The 17,375-nt window shown below is 35.1% G+C and overlaps 1 long non-coding RNA gene across 1 annotated transcript; it reads right to left on the bottom strand.

The window, feature by feature from the left end:
- Nucleotides 1-9,776: 9,776 nt before the first annotated feature.
- On the bottom strand, nt 9,777-17,019 carry LOC146481618 (uncharacterized). Its single transcript, XR_014864253.1, has 2 exons — nt 16,793-17,019; nt 9,777-16,163 (listed from the first exon to the last, which is right to left on the bottom strand). It is a non-coding gene; the product is annotated as an uncharacterized LOC146481618 (long non-coding RNA).
- Between the last annotated feature and the right edge of the window lie 356 nt (nt 17,020-17,375).

The raw sequence follows: 17,375 nt of genomic DNA on the forward strand, positions 1-17,375 counted from the left end.
CATCATTGAAATGGTCTTTAAAAAATGTTGAACGACATAAAAAGGTAACCCATGATTAACGTTATGGACTCAAAACGTGACGGACGTACACAAAGGTAACGGTTTGGACTCAAAACGGTAGGATTTGCATGCAGAAGTAACGTTTTGGACTCAAAAACGGTAGGATTTGTATGCAGAAGTAACGTTTTGGACTGAAACAGTACGATTTGCACTGGAAAAGTAACGTTTTGGATTGAAACAGTTGGATTTGCACTGAACAAGTAGCGTTTTGGACTCAAAACTGTAGGATTTGTGCGAAGAAGTAACGTTTTGGACTAAAAAGAATACGATTGGCACTGGAAAGGTAACGTTTTGGACTCAAAACGTTAGGATTTGTATGAAAAAGTACGTTTTGCACTGGAAAAGTAACGTTTTGGACTGAAAGCGGTATCTCTGCTGGCAGAGGCCTCTTTTCCGTTGTATTCGCTGAACTGACGGGCGCAAGGAAAAGAGACGGACTGTGTTGAGCATGCGCCACGGTTACCTAGCGACCGAACCGTCACGTGATGCCATGTCACTATGCGGGCTCAATAAATGACAGCGGAGTAACTGTAAACGAATGCGCGAGAGACAGTGGGCTCAAGTCACGGCCAGCAAACAATACAGGGAGCATGCGTTTGTAAGCGTCGTCCACGACTACGGACGGCGGTTGAATCAAAGCAAAGTCTGTTTCGACCAGGTTTTCCTCGCGCCCGTCAGTCCAGCGAATACAACGGAAAAGAGGCCTCTGCTAGCAGGGAAAAAGCGGTAGGATTTGTACGAAAAAGGAACGTTTTGGACTGAAACAGTACTATTTTTACCGAAAAAGTAACGTTTTGAGCTTAAAACGGTAGGATTTGTACGAAAAAATGTCTTGGACTCAAATTCGCTGGATTCGAATGAGAACTTATTAAACAAATTCTCCAAATTCGTGAAGTTAGTCTATTCCCTATCATCGCCCTTCCAAAATCGCGTAATTAATTTATTTTTCAAGTTTTCTGAGGGTATTTCACACTCAATGTTACTTAGGTATCACAAGAACAACTGAATTACAATTCGTTCCTTGTTCTTCTTTTCCATCTACTTTATTTATCATTTATTTAAGTCTTATAATATCATAATCCTTGACTGGCCCGCCTAGATTAGCTTGGCTATGCAAACTCAGTTTGCATTGGGGATTATGTAGATGAGACTTTAAAAAAGAGGTTACATGTGCTCCACCCCATCACTCTACTCGAGGCCGCAAAAGGGAAGGATTGGGAGCCCACCCTCCCACCCATACAAGTAAGTCGGGGTTGATCCTCATAGCTCCCATCTTCCCCTGGTCTTGGGCTTGTCCCAGGCTAGAGTGATTCTCCATACCTTATTTCCATACCATTAATAACAATACCCAGGGTAGAATATTACACTATCTGCGGGTAAGTCCAATGTATCAAGGTACCATCTGTACTTTGTGCAAATCAAAGAATAAAGTTATAAGTTGTTATAAAGTTGTAAGAACTTCAAATAACGCAATGAACTAATGAGACCTCCACGTGAAACCAAGCCTAAGGTACGAGAAACGTACTACCGGTGTCAAAGCGCGGCAAAACGGATCGGTATCTTCTCCAGTTCTGTTTCTTTTGAAAGCTTCTATAATGCAAAGAAAATAATTTGAAAATAAAGTTGATGAACGTGTGTTTCTAGCTGATGCAAACGAACAGTTCCTCTCGTGGATCGTGGAGTGAGACACGAGATGAACGCGCGGGACAACCTTTCGCTTCAAGTCTCGCAGCATTATTTGAGACGCATGCGCGTATGGCTTTTACTGGCTTGGGGAACTATGAAGTAAAAGTGGCTGCTCTAGCCTGTACCATACGAGTAAGGGTTGGGTATGTTTTATTGGGAGATTTTCCGAACGTGGAGAGATCAGAATGTGCTCCTCACGAGTATGGAAAGAAATAGACACTCACTAAAGAAATAAAGTCCGCTAGGTGGTTCTCGGTAGATCGTAGAATGCTCGAAATAAGATAAGTTACAGATAATGGATCTTAGATGCTGCAAAGATATCATTATTACAGCTAGTAATGAAACCGTATCAATGGTATAGAGACCGTCAAGAGACAAAATGAAAATCCCAGATGATTAACGGATCTTAAAGATACTAAAAGGATTTGTAAGAAGAAGAAAGAAGAAGTTATAAAGAGGCCGTTAACGAGAATGTGTTATTAAAAAAAAAAGAGAGAGACTGTGAAGATAATGTAAAGAAATCATAAAATATATTGTAAAGAGATCGCAAGAAGGGCAAAGAGATTGGTAAAGACCGAGATCGGAAAGAGGTTGTAAAGAAATGTGAAAAGAATGAAAAAATTAATAAAATATATCGTAAAGAAATCGTAAGTGGATCGGAAAGAGGTAGAAATGAGACAGCAAGGAGGATGTTTAAAAAAACCGTAAAAAGAAAGTAACTAAATGAGATGGTACAGAGATTGCAAAGAGATCACTAAAGTAGATGGTAAAGAGGTTCTAAAAAGACCACAAAGATTTATTTTTTTAAAGAGATTGCATCGAGATTGTAAAGAGTTTGTAGAGAGACACTTACCGTAAACAGATGGTAAAGACATTGTAACAGTTCGTAAAAAGATTGTAAGGGTACAATTAGAGATTACTTTAGAACTCGCCACCTCATAACATTTGATCATGAAATGTGTCCTCCATTCTAGAGTTGGCTACTTAGGCAACTACTGCAAAAACATCAATATTGTGTTTTGTTGTTGTCGGTCGCAAGAAAAGGCCTTTATCCGGGTGGATTGCGTGACGATGGATTAACGGACGCACTTGTTGGGAAACTTTTTTTCTGTTATTTAGTTTTAATTAGACTCTCACGAGTCTACTGTAGCTCAGTGGTAGAGCATCCGAACTAATAATCGGAAGGTCTTAGGTTCGACTCCCGAAAGGAGCACTCGGATTTTTTTTCCGAGTGTGCCTGTGTCATTTACCGATTAAACACATCATTCTCATTTACTCACCAGGCTTAACATATTCCAACACATTATTTCCAACAAAACTAATAATTTTTATTTTACCGACCTTATATTACGATGAAAATTTTTGAGGCATTTGTAGCTAAATGTGACCACTAATTGTATCTTTCCCTCTTGTTTCTCTCGCTGACACCTGACTCTGATAAACTACAACGTTGAGGGAGTCGAGATAGAATTTTTCCCAAGTAGTCATTTTCTTTGTATTCAGAGAAATGACTGAAAATCTGTGCATTTTAATTCGATTAATTTTTACAGAATTGAAGCATAGTCCTGTCTTTCTTGCGGGGTAGGAGAGGGAGGCATTACCGTTCAATGCTTCGGGGTTTTTGTTTTAGCGCTTCGAGGTTTCAAAGTTTCGAGCAATCGAAAATACGAGGGCTCCATTAATCTCTCACAATGCTTTCAAATAAATCTTAGAGAAGAAAAGAACGATAAAACCTTTAGAAGGAAAAAACTCGGCTAGAGGGCATGGATGTCTCATGGAAGTCTCTTGGTGTATGTACCCGTACGTTCTTAATTTATCTCTGCCTTAAATTTCTTCCTATTTCATTAAAATTCAATCACACAAATTTTCTCCCAGTAAAATATAGGATAATCGGATAGTTTGTCCATACATTCAAATGCGGCAAGCAAATCTCACATTTCAAATTTATTAGTATAAGATAGGATTTATAAGCAATACGCCATGTTGTTCGATTTTACTTGATGTTCCTTTAATTCCAAGAGTGTTAATGTAAAGGATAAAGAATATCTGTCTATCTCAAGGTGGTAAGATAAAAACTACAAATTAAACTTTGTAGAAGTTTTGTTTTATTCTGATATAGTTTTTAAGTCAATCTCTGATTCTTAGCGAATACAGAGACTATGAGTATTCTCCGATTATGAGGTACTGTTGACTCAGAAAAGCAGAAAGAGTTTTTTTCGTCATATAGTGTAAGATTACCCGAATTCTTATTTTGTAAAACAAAGATGAAAAGAGATTTAAATGCTTCAAAAAACCACAATTTGAATGTGCGGGAAAATACTCAAGACAGCTATTTCACGCAAAAAAATCCCACAGGCTTAGGTTTGAACAAAAAAATAAAAATTGTCAAGTTTATTCATTAGCACATGGGCATAGAATTCCACTCCAAATATGGTTTTTCTATCGACCAGCGATTGGCCCCAGCTTCTAATCCATATTCATGACTCAAAGTGCAGAATTCTTGTCAAACCGAGCAACTGCTTGGCCTGTGAGGACGTGTGAAGGTGACCTCTGTCGTTGAAGCTTTACTGATACGCCAGGAACAAGCGTCAAAGACTTTGAGGGAAGGAATATTCGCTTCACCAAGACGCAAACGGTAAGAGTCTAATTCCATTAAGTGTTTTCAGTACGTAAAACTCCGAAGTCAGTCGATGTGAGCGCGTCCTGGAGTTTCGTTTTATCGACGTTGCGGTTCAATCTGCGTGGTTTTAAAATAGAATAATTAAACAGCACCTTGTAAGAAGAGCTAAACAGACACATGTTTGTTGTGAGCAGTTACAGAAGAATTAACGATAAATAAACTGAATTTAAGGTCTTTTCTGTGGCAAGAAACCTTTTTCCCAAATTGTCCGAAGCGGCCACGTGTTAAGAACTTGGTCAACTGCTTTGCATTGAAAGGCTACGAATTCATTTTGCATTTCTGTTTTGAGTTGGGAAACTCACTTAGGCAAGTTGTACTCTCGAAACTTAGGTACAAGTTCACTGTGCAAATTTGTCAGCTCTCTTCACCAACTTTCGCTGTGGTACCGTTTATCATGCTGTACAAGGTGGTTCTACCTTTTGAGTTTGTGCATGAAATCCTAAAGTGTGGCCATTCAAACGAAAGCTACTGAGCAGTACTGTCCTATGGTGCCTTTTGTTTTTCATTACTTCACAAGATGAAACTCGAAAAAATTTTGAATTTTTATTTTGGGCTTTCTGAGCCTAAAGAAATATCGCATGCTAATGATGACTGTGGTGACGGCGACGATAAACGTCATTTAAATTCCAAAGTAATTTAACAAGCATGCTGCTGACTTTGTTGAACACAAACTCATGTGTTTTGTTTGTTTTATTTTCAGAAAGGACATTTTCACGAGAGAGAAGATCGAACAGGAGGAGCAAAAGGACCAGAAAAGAGGAAAAAGCATTGAACTGAAGCAAACGGAACAAAGATAAGATTTAATTTTTGTATAAAAATGATACCTTTGAGAGATGGTGGCGGTGTATGACAAAATTATTGAATTTTCAATTCAGTAACAGTCAATTGATGATCCATTTACTAAAATATCGTATGTTTACATCTTGCAACTATCTAACCATTTTGTAAGAGGGCAGATCGGTGGGATTAAGCTGATATTTTCAGTCAGAAATGCTGACGCTCGAATATACGGTTGCTTGAATGAATGAATTTTGAACACTGTCGATGCAGCAGAATTTCTTTCAATCATTCTAAAATATACCAGCCATCTTTTTATGGTATTATTCTGCAGATCGGTTAAGGCATTTTTAGCGTTAACTCTGAGTGATCAGTCCATACTGACATACTTTAACGCCACATTTTTCGCGATTTCAATTTGTTTTATGGATAGATTTGTCAACAAATTAACTTGAAACTTAAATTGAATTTTTTTAAAAGTAAAATTGGGATATGATCGAAAATGAATAAGAAAATTGAAAACGTCAACATCGGAGATCACTCAGTGTTGCGCTATTTAGAAATCGGTTAAGTTATTTTTCAGTTATATTCTGTTGCCAAGGTGGAACTGCAAGTTGTATAAAAGTCAAATGAAGACATTACGCTGTATAAAAGGACAGCTCGGTCAAAAGCTAAACAATTTTCTCTCTTTTCCAAAAAAAAAAAATGAAATCTGAAACACTTCAGGTTAAGTCGAAACACCGAACAAGGATATCAAGAGATGAGACTAGCAATTGTGTTTGCGTTCTCAACTACAAAACAATTTGATGGAATTGAAAACATCCAAAAGAAATGTTTGTTTTCGTAGGTCAATCTTATATCACCCGATTGTTGACAAATGTCTTGAAAATTATCTATTTCTTGGTGTGTAAAATGGAGATATTGTTGATGGGCTTACCTTTTAACTGAATTACAAAAGAAATGGAAGCTTCAATTTCAAAATCACTGTTTCTTCAGTTTTCTATCACTCTCCATTTTGGTTAATTCGATATCAAATTGCCTGATTATGTACAAAAATCTGCAAAAGTCTATATCATTTGGTCTGTGAATGGAAACCTTGTTCATATTCTTAGGAAAACGGACGATTAAATTTGAAAATAAATTCTTTAGTTTTGGATCTCTCTCGGTTTTGGTTAATTCGATATCAAATTGCCTGATTATGTACAAAAATCTGCAAAACTCTATCATTTGGTCTGTGAATAGAAGCCTTGTTCATGTTCTTTCGAAAATGGACGCGTAAATTTTAAAATAAATTCTTTAGTTTTGGATCTCTCTCTGTTTTGGTTAATTTGATATTAAATTGCCTGATTATCTTCTAAAATCTGCAAAATTCTGTATCGTGGTCTGTGAAATAGAAACTCTGTTGATGACCTTGATCTTTGGACCGAACTACAAAGAAACTAGAAGCTTAAATTTTAAAATAAATTCTTCGGTTTTGGCCAATTCGCGACGGGAATAAAAATAATCAAACATCTACACTTAGCAGTTCCACCTTCGCTTACTGTTGTCAAGGGAACACAAGGCTTTAAAGAGGATCCCCATGGAAACGTGGGAAACGTGTATTACTAATTGAATTGTTTAAGTGTGGCGTGGACATATTTTATCAAGATTTCATTGGTCGAAAATTTTATTATTTACTGAAAGAGAAAAAATCATGGAGGATTCCTTCTGTTATTCCTTATGTTCCCTCTACATGCTGTAGTATGTATGGTAAAAACAAGCGTCTGGTTGGAATGATGTGGACTAAACGATAGAAAACGTCTCGGGGACATCTTTTGCACCTAATTAGAGTTACGGACCACAAAAGACTGAATGATTTTCCCACCATTTCATTTCTGGCAGAGATAAAAAATATAAATTTGCAGGTTTGCTGTATTCCAATTGTTTTCTCTCCGAAATAAGTTCCATGTAAATTGTTTCTTGGTTCGGAAACGGGTTATTTTGAAACGATTAAAATCATTACAAAAAGGCATACAAAAAGAGGACTTCGAGGAGTAAGTCATTAATTTACCACCGCAAACGAAAAAAAGAAAAACAACAGTTTCAGAGGACTGACAACTTTCTTTTAAGTTTGCGCTTACGGCAAACGTGCAAAATTCCAATTCATTTCGAAATATTCCTCAGAGAATTTTAAAATTGCATTGTATTTGAAATCAACCTTTCCTGTGGAAATAAAAATTGAAGATTTTACGTTCAACCGAGTTGTTTACAAAATAGGTCACGAGAGTTTTGTCTGATGATCACACTTTTATGTCCCGTGCAAAAATATTATGAAAATCTGACGTCAAAGTAAAATTGTGTGAAAAAAACAAAACAAAAACAATTTATCCAGTTAGAATTTTCCAACCCAAGAAATATTAGACTTTCGCTATTTTGGTAAAAAAGTGATTGAAATCGTCAAACTAGAAATCTATCGCACCTTACATTTCAAGTTCGCGCTTACGGCAAAGGCAAATATTCAAATTCATTTCGAAATATTCCTCAGAGAATTTTACAATTTCATTGTATTTGAATTCAAATTTTCCTGTGAAAAAAATATTGAATAGATTAAACGTACGACCGAGTTGTTCACAAAATAGTTCACGAGAGTTTTGAAAAAATCTACTTGCACTCTACATTACAAGTTTGCGCTTACGGCAAAGGCACAAATTCAAATTCATTTCGAAGTATTCGTCAGAGAATTTTACAACTGCATTGTATTTGAATTCAAATTTTCCTGTGAAAAAAATTGAATAGATTATACGTACGACCGAGTTGTTTACAAAATAGAGTCTTGTCTGCTGTTCACACATTAGAGCTGTGTGGAACAATCTGTAATGTCCTTTGTGGTCCTGTTGACTATAAAAATTGAACAAATCAATGACACAAAATAACACTATTTTGAAATCTGAACGGATATTTCTTGTACTGGTGGGAAAATTCAATATCGGGGCTTAGATTAATTTTTCATTCGAGTTGCTTCTTTTCCCATTATTTCAACCAGACGGTAGTTTTTTTAAGTATTTAATTTTATGTTTAAGATCTTGTTCAACTGAATCAGTGTTACATTGGACAAACGAGTGAAAGCACGTTTTTTTAACTTGACCTAGAAAGTGAATGAACCAAATTATCAAAGACTTAGAGGAATCGAATTGCGTTGATATTTGCCAAAATATTATGAGGAGCTAGAAGGTAAACGAACCAGCTACTATCAAACATGTAAAGAAATTGTCTATTTAATCCTCAATCGCCAAAATTTTAACTTTTACTGGAAAATAAACGAATTGTGACCTTAGTTATATGGAGAATTGTCTTGGACTGATTTGCAAATGATTGTTTTGAACTTAAGAGCAAACAGACCAGATATCATTACCGATTTGTATTGTTAGTCTCCAAAATGTTTACTGATATTAAGAGAAAAATGGATTGTCAAGAGAAATTATTTTTAAATTTGAAAGCATTGATTAGGCATGAGAACTTGAGAAATTCATTTAAAAAGCGCCAAACAAAAATTGATATTTCAAAACAAAATAAAGTACGAACTAGACAGTGTCTTGACTTTTCTAAAATGAAACGTAGCTGGGAACAAGTTAGCGAAAAAGTACAAAGAATTTGTTTCGATATTCAAAACAAGCGAAAGAAGTTTTAAACTACGTTTCGATGACTCCATGTCATCTAATCTTATTCAAAACAACTTGATTATTTTGACTAAAAAGATGCTTTCACTTGTTTAATTCGTCCTGTCCTCTGTAACACTGTTACTTGTTAGCCTGTGCTGACTTCACTTGCTAGTTGAACAAGATCTTTTAAAGCGACATGGTAAGCTTAATGGTTTTGCAGCTGTTATAAATTTGGGAAACAAAAACATAAGCGTTTTTCTATGGGTTTTGTGTTGAAAATTTTTGCGATTATCCAATTTTTCCCTGCTGCAAACTGTTAAACGGCTTACCATGTCGCTCTTTTAGTGTACACAACTTTGTAAAGGAAACTTTACTTCAGACAAATAATTGGCAACAAAAAGCCTAAACTTTGAAATTTTTCACAAAAAGTTTCCTTACGAAGTGGTGTATGTTTTTTGGCGGGTTTAAATTTGAAGGGGTATTCTCTGAAATTTTTTTGTGATCAAAAAAATTTTTAAGGGTGCCCCGTTAAATTTTTTGCGAAAATTGTTGCCAGGGGAAACGCTGTGCAAATTTCATCAAATTTTCCCGCCAAAAGACTTAGTATATATAGGAAGAAAAATTTTGGTCACACCTTTAATTAGTTAAAAGATTTTTACTTAATTAATTAACTTATTATTGAAAACCATTGTTAAAGAAAGAAAGAAAATAAAGAAGACACAATGCAACTGAAACAACTGCTTTGTCTTTTATTATTAGCTAAGAAAATGAATGAATACTTGACAACTAAAATAGATATTATATATTGAAATTATTGCCTTGAAAATTAAAAAAAAAACGGCGCATGCGTATTTTAGGCGCCCGTATTTTTTCTAAGTCTTTTGGCGGGAAAATTTGACATTTTCAAACAGAGTTCAACTAGCTGGAATGATTAAAAAATTAAAAAAAAAAAAACGGCGCATGCGTATTTTAGGCGCCCGTATTTTTTTTAAGTCTTTTGGCGGGAAAATTTGAGTAGTTTAAACGGCGGTTACCATAGAAAAACAACCAAGGCAAAACAAAATGAAGAAACGAGCAAAATGCGTATAGATTTGGCAATGAATCTGTCTAAAAAAATCTTATTACAGGAGATTCTCTGATGAAAAACATACACGTAGTTTTTGTTTTAGCTTGTCCTTAAACTTTGCTTACGACAAGGTTTACGACTTTTGCTTACAAAAATAAAAAACTTTTCAGCAGTAGTGGCTATGTTAAACGTTTAAAATTGTCTTCGAGTCTGGCACTTTGTCATTTAAAAAGCAGTTTACCGCCGTGATACAGTTGTAAGCAAATGAGTACCGTGTAAATGAACGCTAGCTTATTGATACAGTGCAACACAGACATAACTGCCGAACGAGAAGAAAAAAATTTCAAAGTAAATTTAACTCCACGAAAATAAAATGTTTTAAACCCGCAAGTTTAAAGTAAGAGTCACAAATTGCTACTGAATAATTTCATTAAACTTTTTACAGGAAAACCAAAGCTCGTTTCTCAATCAGAATGCAATAGTAATAGCTTAAAATTTTGTGGTTTTCCTTTGTTATTGTTTAAACCACTGACTTTTTCGAAATATGTACATTTGTGTAGGGAGAGAAAGAAAGCAGAAATTTTAATAAATTATCACAGCCCGCATTTCATTGAAAATGCAATGTCTACGCTGACGCTAGCAAACACGCGAAATTCCTTGAATTATGTTTTTTAACCAGCCAACATTTCTTACATTTACCTTACACCTTTCTAGCTTTCAAATTGAAAAACCTCTGTTTTCTAGCACGTTAAATTTTGAAGTAGAAAATATTTCATCTAAGCCAAAACTTCTACAGGAAAAAATCGAATGTAAATCAACTGATGTCGAAAGTGGGAGGAGCTTGGTCCCTTTTGTATTGCGCCTTTTTGGTTAAAAAAACGTTGAAAACTAAACTGAAGACAAACAGATGGTCTGAGAAGGTTAATTTTACCCATTGAATGGATGTGTTACTGAAAAAAGACATATTGATGTCTACTGGTAAGATAACAAAAGATGGAGAGCCTTACAAATTATTCAGAAATTGATGCTCCTGAAATTGACCGGTGGTTTACATTTTCACTGGAAAAATCAAATTTTTCTTTACATAACTGCAAACTGAGAACCCTGGGGTAATAACTTCAAATTTTCGTTTAGAAAACACGTCTTAAGTGACAATAAAATCCTCATAGAAACTGGTAAATATGCAAAATCTAACTGAAAATAAAGAAAATTGAAATTCATTTACATGCAGAATTTAACCAAGTGTAAAGACACAAATTGTCTTCCACTTTTACTGACACAGGAAGCTCTAATTTTGAAATTCTCAAGTAATGAAAACTAACATTTGTTTAGCTAAAACGAACTCGTTACTGAACACTTAGTAATCATGTCTCTGAAATTCAAAGTTTTCCTGAAAACTGATCATGCAGAATTCAAACAAAAAGCTTCAAAATGACCTGAATTTTTCAACGATAAACATTAAAACTGAAAACAGACTCAGGAATGTCCTGCAAATGATTTTGCAAACCCTGTCAAAATCTTGTTGCCATGGAAACATCAAATCACATGAACAATTAGGTGTCAAAGCAAATTGTTTGCAGATAAATTTTACTGACATTTAGCAACCTGTAATTCTGAAATTCCCAAGTAATGAAAACTAAAATCTGTTCAACTGAAACAAACTCGTGGCTGAAAACTTAGCAATCATGTCTCTGAAATTCAAAGTTTTCCTGAAAACTGAACATGAACAATTTAAACAAAAAACTCAAAAATGGCCGAATTTCAAATGAGGAATGGTGCCTAGACCGACTTGACAACCTAATTGCAAACTAGCAAGGAAACAATATTTATGTTAATAAACACTGAGAAATTTGATATAGTATTTTCACTTCAAAATTGAGTACCACAAGTTTACATCTCTTGTCACAAAGCTACAAATGGCTACAGATTTTACAGAACCTTTATTGACTGTAAATTTTTTCTATACTCGAAAGAGAACAATCGTCCTTAACTTTTCACTGGAAAAATTATTTGAGCCTGAACTAAATACCTGATGAAAAATGACAGACCATGCTGAAAGATGAGAAAGCTGCATTATAGTGTACACAATTTTTATTTAAGAAATTTTCATTTCTTAGGCCCAATCTTCAAGTTGCAAGTCACATTTGAATGGCATCAAATTTAATACAAGCTTGGCCCAGAAAGAACTGGCTAAATTTGCAGTAAAATAAGCTCAACTGAGTCACACAGACAACAAGTACTACTCTTTACACAAAAAAAAAATAAAGCAGGCCTAAAAGTCAAACAGAGAGCACATTTGATTCTTATCTGTAACTAGAATGGTACTCAACGTAACTGAAAACTGACAAACGCTAAACGTTTAAAATGCGAACAGACTCAGGAATGTCCCACTAATGATTTTGCAAACCCTGTTCAGCCTAGTTTTTTTTTTTTCCGAGTTCCTAAATATCGGTATCAGCCCCCTTCGTCACTTCAAGAGCATTAACACTATGACAATGAAGCCTGGAGGGTAAATTATATGCTCAAAAATGTTTCCTTTAGTGCTCAGAAAATGGGACAATAAGGTCATATGACGTGGCAATTATGTGATTGATTCTCCCCCGTCGCCATCTTGAGTTCACCATTGTCAATTTCTTGATTTCATGGCCAGGACCTCAGAAAACCGTTCAAGTGGACTCAAAAATAATCAAAATCTTAATTAAAGGTAACAATGATACACTTTTTCACAAAAGGTAAAAAAAAAACAAAAAAACAATGAAAACAAGGCTGACAAAATCTTGTTGCCATGGAAACATCAAGTCACGTGAACAATTAGGTGTCGAAGCAAATTTTCTCAGATACATTTTAGGGAAAGTCTGCAACGTTTAGCAGTGTTTGTTTAATATTGAGAAACTTATTAATGCTTAAAGTCAGTGCAGGCACTTTGTACCCCCCTCCCTGCAAACCGGGCTGAATAGGATTAATATTGCATGCATCAACCCTAATGTTCGAACAGACATGTAACAATATTCATTGATCAATAGATGAAAATACAAATTCACAAGAGTAGTCTGTACCGACGTATGGTCTATGAAATAGCTAGTCTCCCTAACAAGGCTAACATATCGAAAACAAGTCACTTTTGAACATCACTAAAACAGCTTTCTTATCAGGCATGTAAACTGACCAAGAAAATCAATTTAACAAAAACTGACTAACTGATTAACAGACACACATAACAAAAAGACTGAAGAGTGCAGGGCAAACTTAATTCCCAACATGACCTTACAACAGTAAAAAGAACCAGAAAATCCTTAGATTTATGAAAGCAAGACAACAGGCCAACATACAATGTAACAAGCCGACTGCAACAGCTTGTTACTCAATGGCCACAGGCAGCCAGTAAATTTACTGAGAAATCATCATGATGGTTTTTGACCTTCACTCTCTATAGCCAACTGAGGTAGAAAAAGACCAGAAAATCTCCAAAAGTCCAGTCTTGAACTCACTTAACATCATAAGTCAAAGATCAAAGAGACAAAGATAACAGGCAAAATTAAAATGAAACAGGGTTGATCCGTAGATTGCCTGACACTGGGTTTCGCTTGAGATTGTGTGATCGGGTCTTGAATTCACACTGAAGATGACATTTGGCCTAACTCTGAGTCTAACGTGAGTATTATTTCAAATTTAACCAAAAACTAACATCATCATCATTCTTGGGCTGCTACCGAGATAGAATTCATCACTCCATGCAAGGAATCTTTGTTGCTCAGTTGAAAAATGTCTAATAATTATTATTTCACCAAAAAGTTGTCTCAACTTCTTTATGTTTTTATAGTCTTACCACCGTATGTTAAAAAATCTAAATCCAATGTCTTTACTAGTCTTACAGTCCTAAAATATCTCCGAGGAGACCTCTCAGTATAAGCCCGGGGGTTTCTTGAGGTCTCCTCGCCACTTCTTACTTCTTCTTTTACTATTATTATTCACTGCAAACTGATGTTCGATCTTAGTCTATTATTCACCAACTTTCTATGAATGTATGTCGAGGTGAATAAACAAATAAATAAATAAATAAATTTATAACAGTAAAAGCTGAAATTTTAGTAAAAACAACTAATTGAGAATCACTTAAAATCAATCCTAAACATCAAAATTTTATTAAAAGCTGACTAAATTTTTAAATGCGGCCTGCAAATACATGTAGTTTCAATACAAAATCGTAAGTGATGTTCAACTCCACATAAGCAGACAAAGAAAAATAGCTTTTAGGAGAAAATCATTTCAAACGCCAGTAATTGTTGTCAAAACAGAAAAAGCTGGTCAATAAAAAATAAATAAATAAATAAAACGCTTGTTCGTCTTAAAATCCTTATTCAGTGAAAAATGGCAAAAGGACAATATTTAAACTTTAAGCAGGACCGAGAATGGACTGATAGATCTAAGTCATTTGTGAACTTCGTTTTCCACAGTCTTGAACATTCAACAGAAAACATCAAATTGAACAGCAATAAAAATTGTCCTTGAAAACGGACGAATAGCTCTGATTTTTGATAACAAAACACTTATAGAATTCTTATTAAAAGCTATGAAATAGTGAGAAGTAATGAAACTTAAACAGACTGTGAGTAAGACATTTTAAATCTAAGCTCCTTCAAGTCAAGCTTCCTGAATATACGTTTTCCATCCTAACAAACCACTAAACAAACATTCAGTAAAACCAGCCTAACTGAAAACACACAAATGTCCTGTTCACCATAATTGATATACATGTAAATGCATATTTTTACTGATAAATAATTGTTCTCCATCATCGGATGAAAGTCTGACAAATTACTACCTCAAATGGTACGAGCCGTTTACAAATTCTGAATACCATTTTCACAGAGAATGCATTTCTCAACATGTATTGAATGCAAAATGGTGTATGGTTAAATCTGCAATAAGAAATAATTTTTAGCCTTAAAATATTGAAAATAAGATAGCATTTCTCTATCTCAACATTTATTCAAAATGCACTAAATTCAATTTACAGATTCTAAACAGAAAACTATCAAGGAGTAGCAATAAAGAGAAATCGGTTTTGACTTTAAGGTTGTGCTGGATTGGCCATATTCTGGGATGAGGATAAACGGACCGGAATAGCCTCTAGATTTCTTGTTCTGGGTAAATATGGAAATTCCTCAACATCAGAATCTCCAATTAATGCTGAGAAACAGACAACATTTGACCGAATTTGAAGACAATCATAGTAGTCCATGATTTCTAATTTGCAATACTTGGAGCTATTGCGAAGCTACAATAAGTGAGTGACACAGGCCTACTCGGAAAAAGGCAATTGATCTGAGTGCTCCCATCACGAGTCAAACCTAAGAACTTCCGATTACTAGTTCGGATGCTCTACCACTAAGCTACAGGAGAGCACAATGTTCAAAGAGAGCTACAGGAGACTTATTTAAAAATGACAGCCTCTGTTAGAAAGATAATTACATCAAGTACACTAAGAAATAGCACCCCTTCCTCAAAACTCTTAATGAAAAATAGACAATCAGCCTAAGATTTCTATGCATTATCACTTGTTCTTCAATCTTGTTTAATCATTTATTATCGTAAAAATCATTGCAGAAAAAGGTAAGCCATTCTTTAGAAAAGAGAAAACAAAACGCCTCATAGTTTTATCAAAAAAGTTAATCCTAAAGTGTGACCTTTCATAATTATGAAACATGGTGCTGTTTATTAGTTCTAACTTTTTGGATGCGCAATTTCTACTTTTGCACTTTCTCTCCCGAAAAATTATATCCTATACTGGCTTCTTTATATCTGTGATTGCACTGTATCTTGAAAGCAAAAACTTTGTCGTAATTGTTTGGCTGCTTATAAAAAAGAAACGAAACTGGAGCATAAACTACCGCATTTACTCACACGTCTAGGCCATATTCCTGTGGTTATCCTAAGCTGCATGCACATCCCAACTATCACCCGCTGTGCCCACATTTTAACTGCAGCATACATGTAAATGCTGGACTATTAATTTTGCAAGAAAAACAAAATATACAGATTTGCTCGCATCTAAGCTGCATTTTTTTTAAACTTTAAACCTTGTATTGTATTTTGTTCAAATTTGTATGGCATAACCGTGAGTAAATACGATAGCCTTATTGCGCTTCTTAAAGTAACACTAGTTTTTCTACCTCTACTTGAATTGCTTGCCCGGTTATGGAGATGATCATCTTCTCTGCCTGTTTGAATCTGACATCTAAAAGTGCCTTGGATCCTTTATAGAAAGAGAACAAAAATATATCAATCACTAAATGTACATGTAGTATCACAAAGACAGCACTGTAATAAAAAGTTAAAGTGTTTTGAGATGTGTAGGGTCGGCAATTTAAGTGTCTCACTTTTACATGCCCAGTCTACGATGTACGTTGGATCTATAATTTCATTATTTTGTGTTGCTAGTCCAAGATCGCATTCAATTGAACACATTTTGGATTCAAAGTAACAACCTCTATGTTTCTCTCTCTGGGTAAAGGATTTTTAGCAATAATTGTATGTAAAAAACCTATTCTTATTCTGGAATAGGGCCAATCAGATGCACATGAAGCTACAATGGTGGTGTTAGATTGTCCATATTCTGGAATAAGAATAAGCAGAATAGCTGTTAGATTACTCTTTTTAAGTGAACATGGGAATTTCCAAACTTTTGCTGATACACAATATCCAGTATTCCAGTAACTCCAAAACTTTCTTATGAGGGATTTCTAGAATCATTGTATGTATTCCTATTCTAAAATAGGGCCAATTGAATGCAAACTAAGCGATTTTGCTTAAACAAACCAATAATGACTCACCAAAGAGTAGTTATAAATAATTTTATTTATCTATTATAAATAACCAACTCACCTCTTTAGATAGTAATTTCTAAGTTGAGGCGTCTTTCATGGCTTCTCATTCGTCGTCTGACATTTACCTGGAGAGAAAGAGTCAAATAGAGGATCAGCACCTGGAAGTGAAGTAGTAAGGGACAGATCTGAAACACATGGTTCTTGTTACTCTCTTTCAGAGGTAAAGGTCAAGTTGTGAGCAGTCAGACCAAAATAAAAGCTAAACCTGGTTCCCGTAACATAGAATCAAAGGCTCCTGTGGGCCAACTCATGAATGCAGAAGTGAATACTGTTAACGGGAAAGCAGTGCTCGCATCAAACTACACTGCGTGGACACCATGCTGCATTGCGGGAATGCGTTATCTTTAAAGTTATTTGCTTAATGCGCAAACCAATTAAATTACACATGCACTCTGATTAGGGTTAGGGTTAGGTGAAGCTTACTTACCAAATTGAGAAGATAGATCCACAATCAAAAGATAAATGGAAGCCACTTTTGCCTTTTTTGAATAGTTAGGATAACTGAATATGTTGCATGCTGAATTCTCTAGTAAATGATTTGTAGGAATTTGTAAAATATATTTTTTTTGGCTCCCCAATTT

Source organism: Pavona decussata, unplaced genomic scaffold (assembly GCF_977016875.1).
Source record: "Pavona decussata unplaced genomic scaffold, jaPavDecu1.1 SCAFFOLD_48, whole genome shotgun sequence".
Classification (NCBI taxonomy): Eukaryota; Metazoa; Cnidaria; class Anthozoa; order Scleractinia; family Agariciidae; genus Pavona; species Pavona decussata.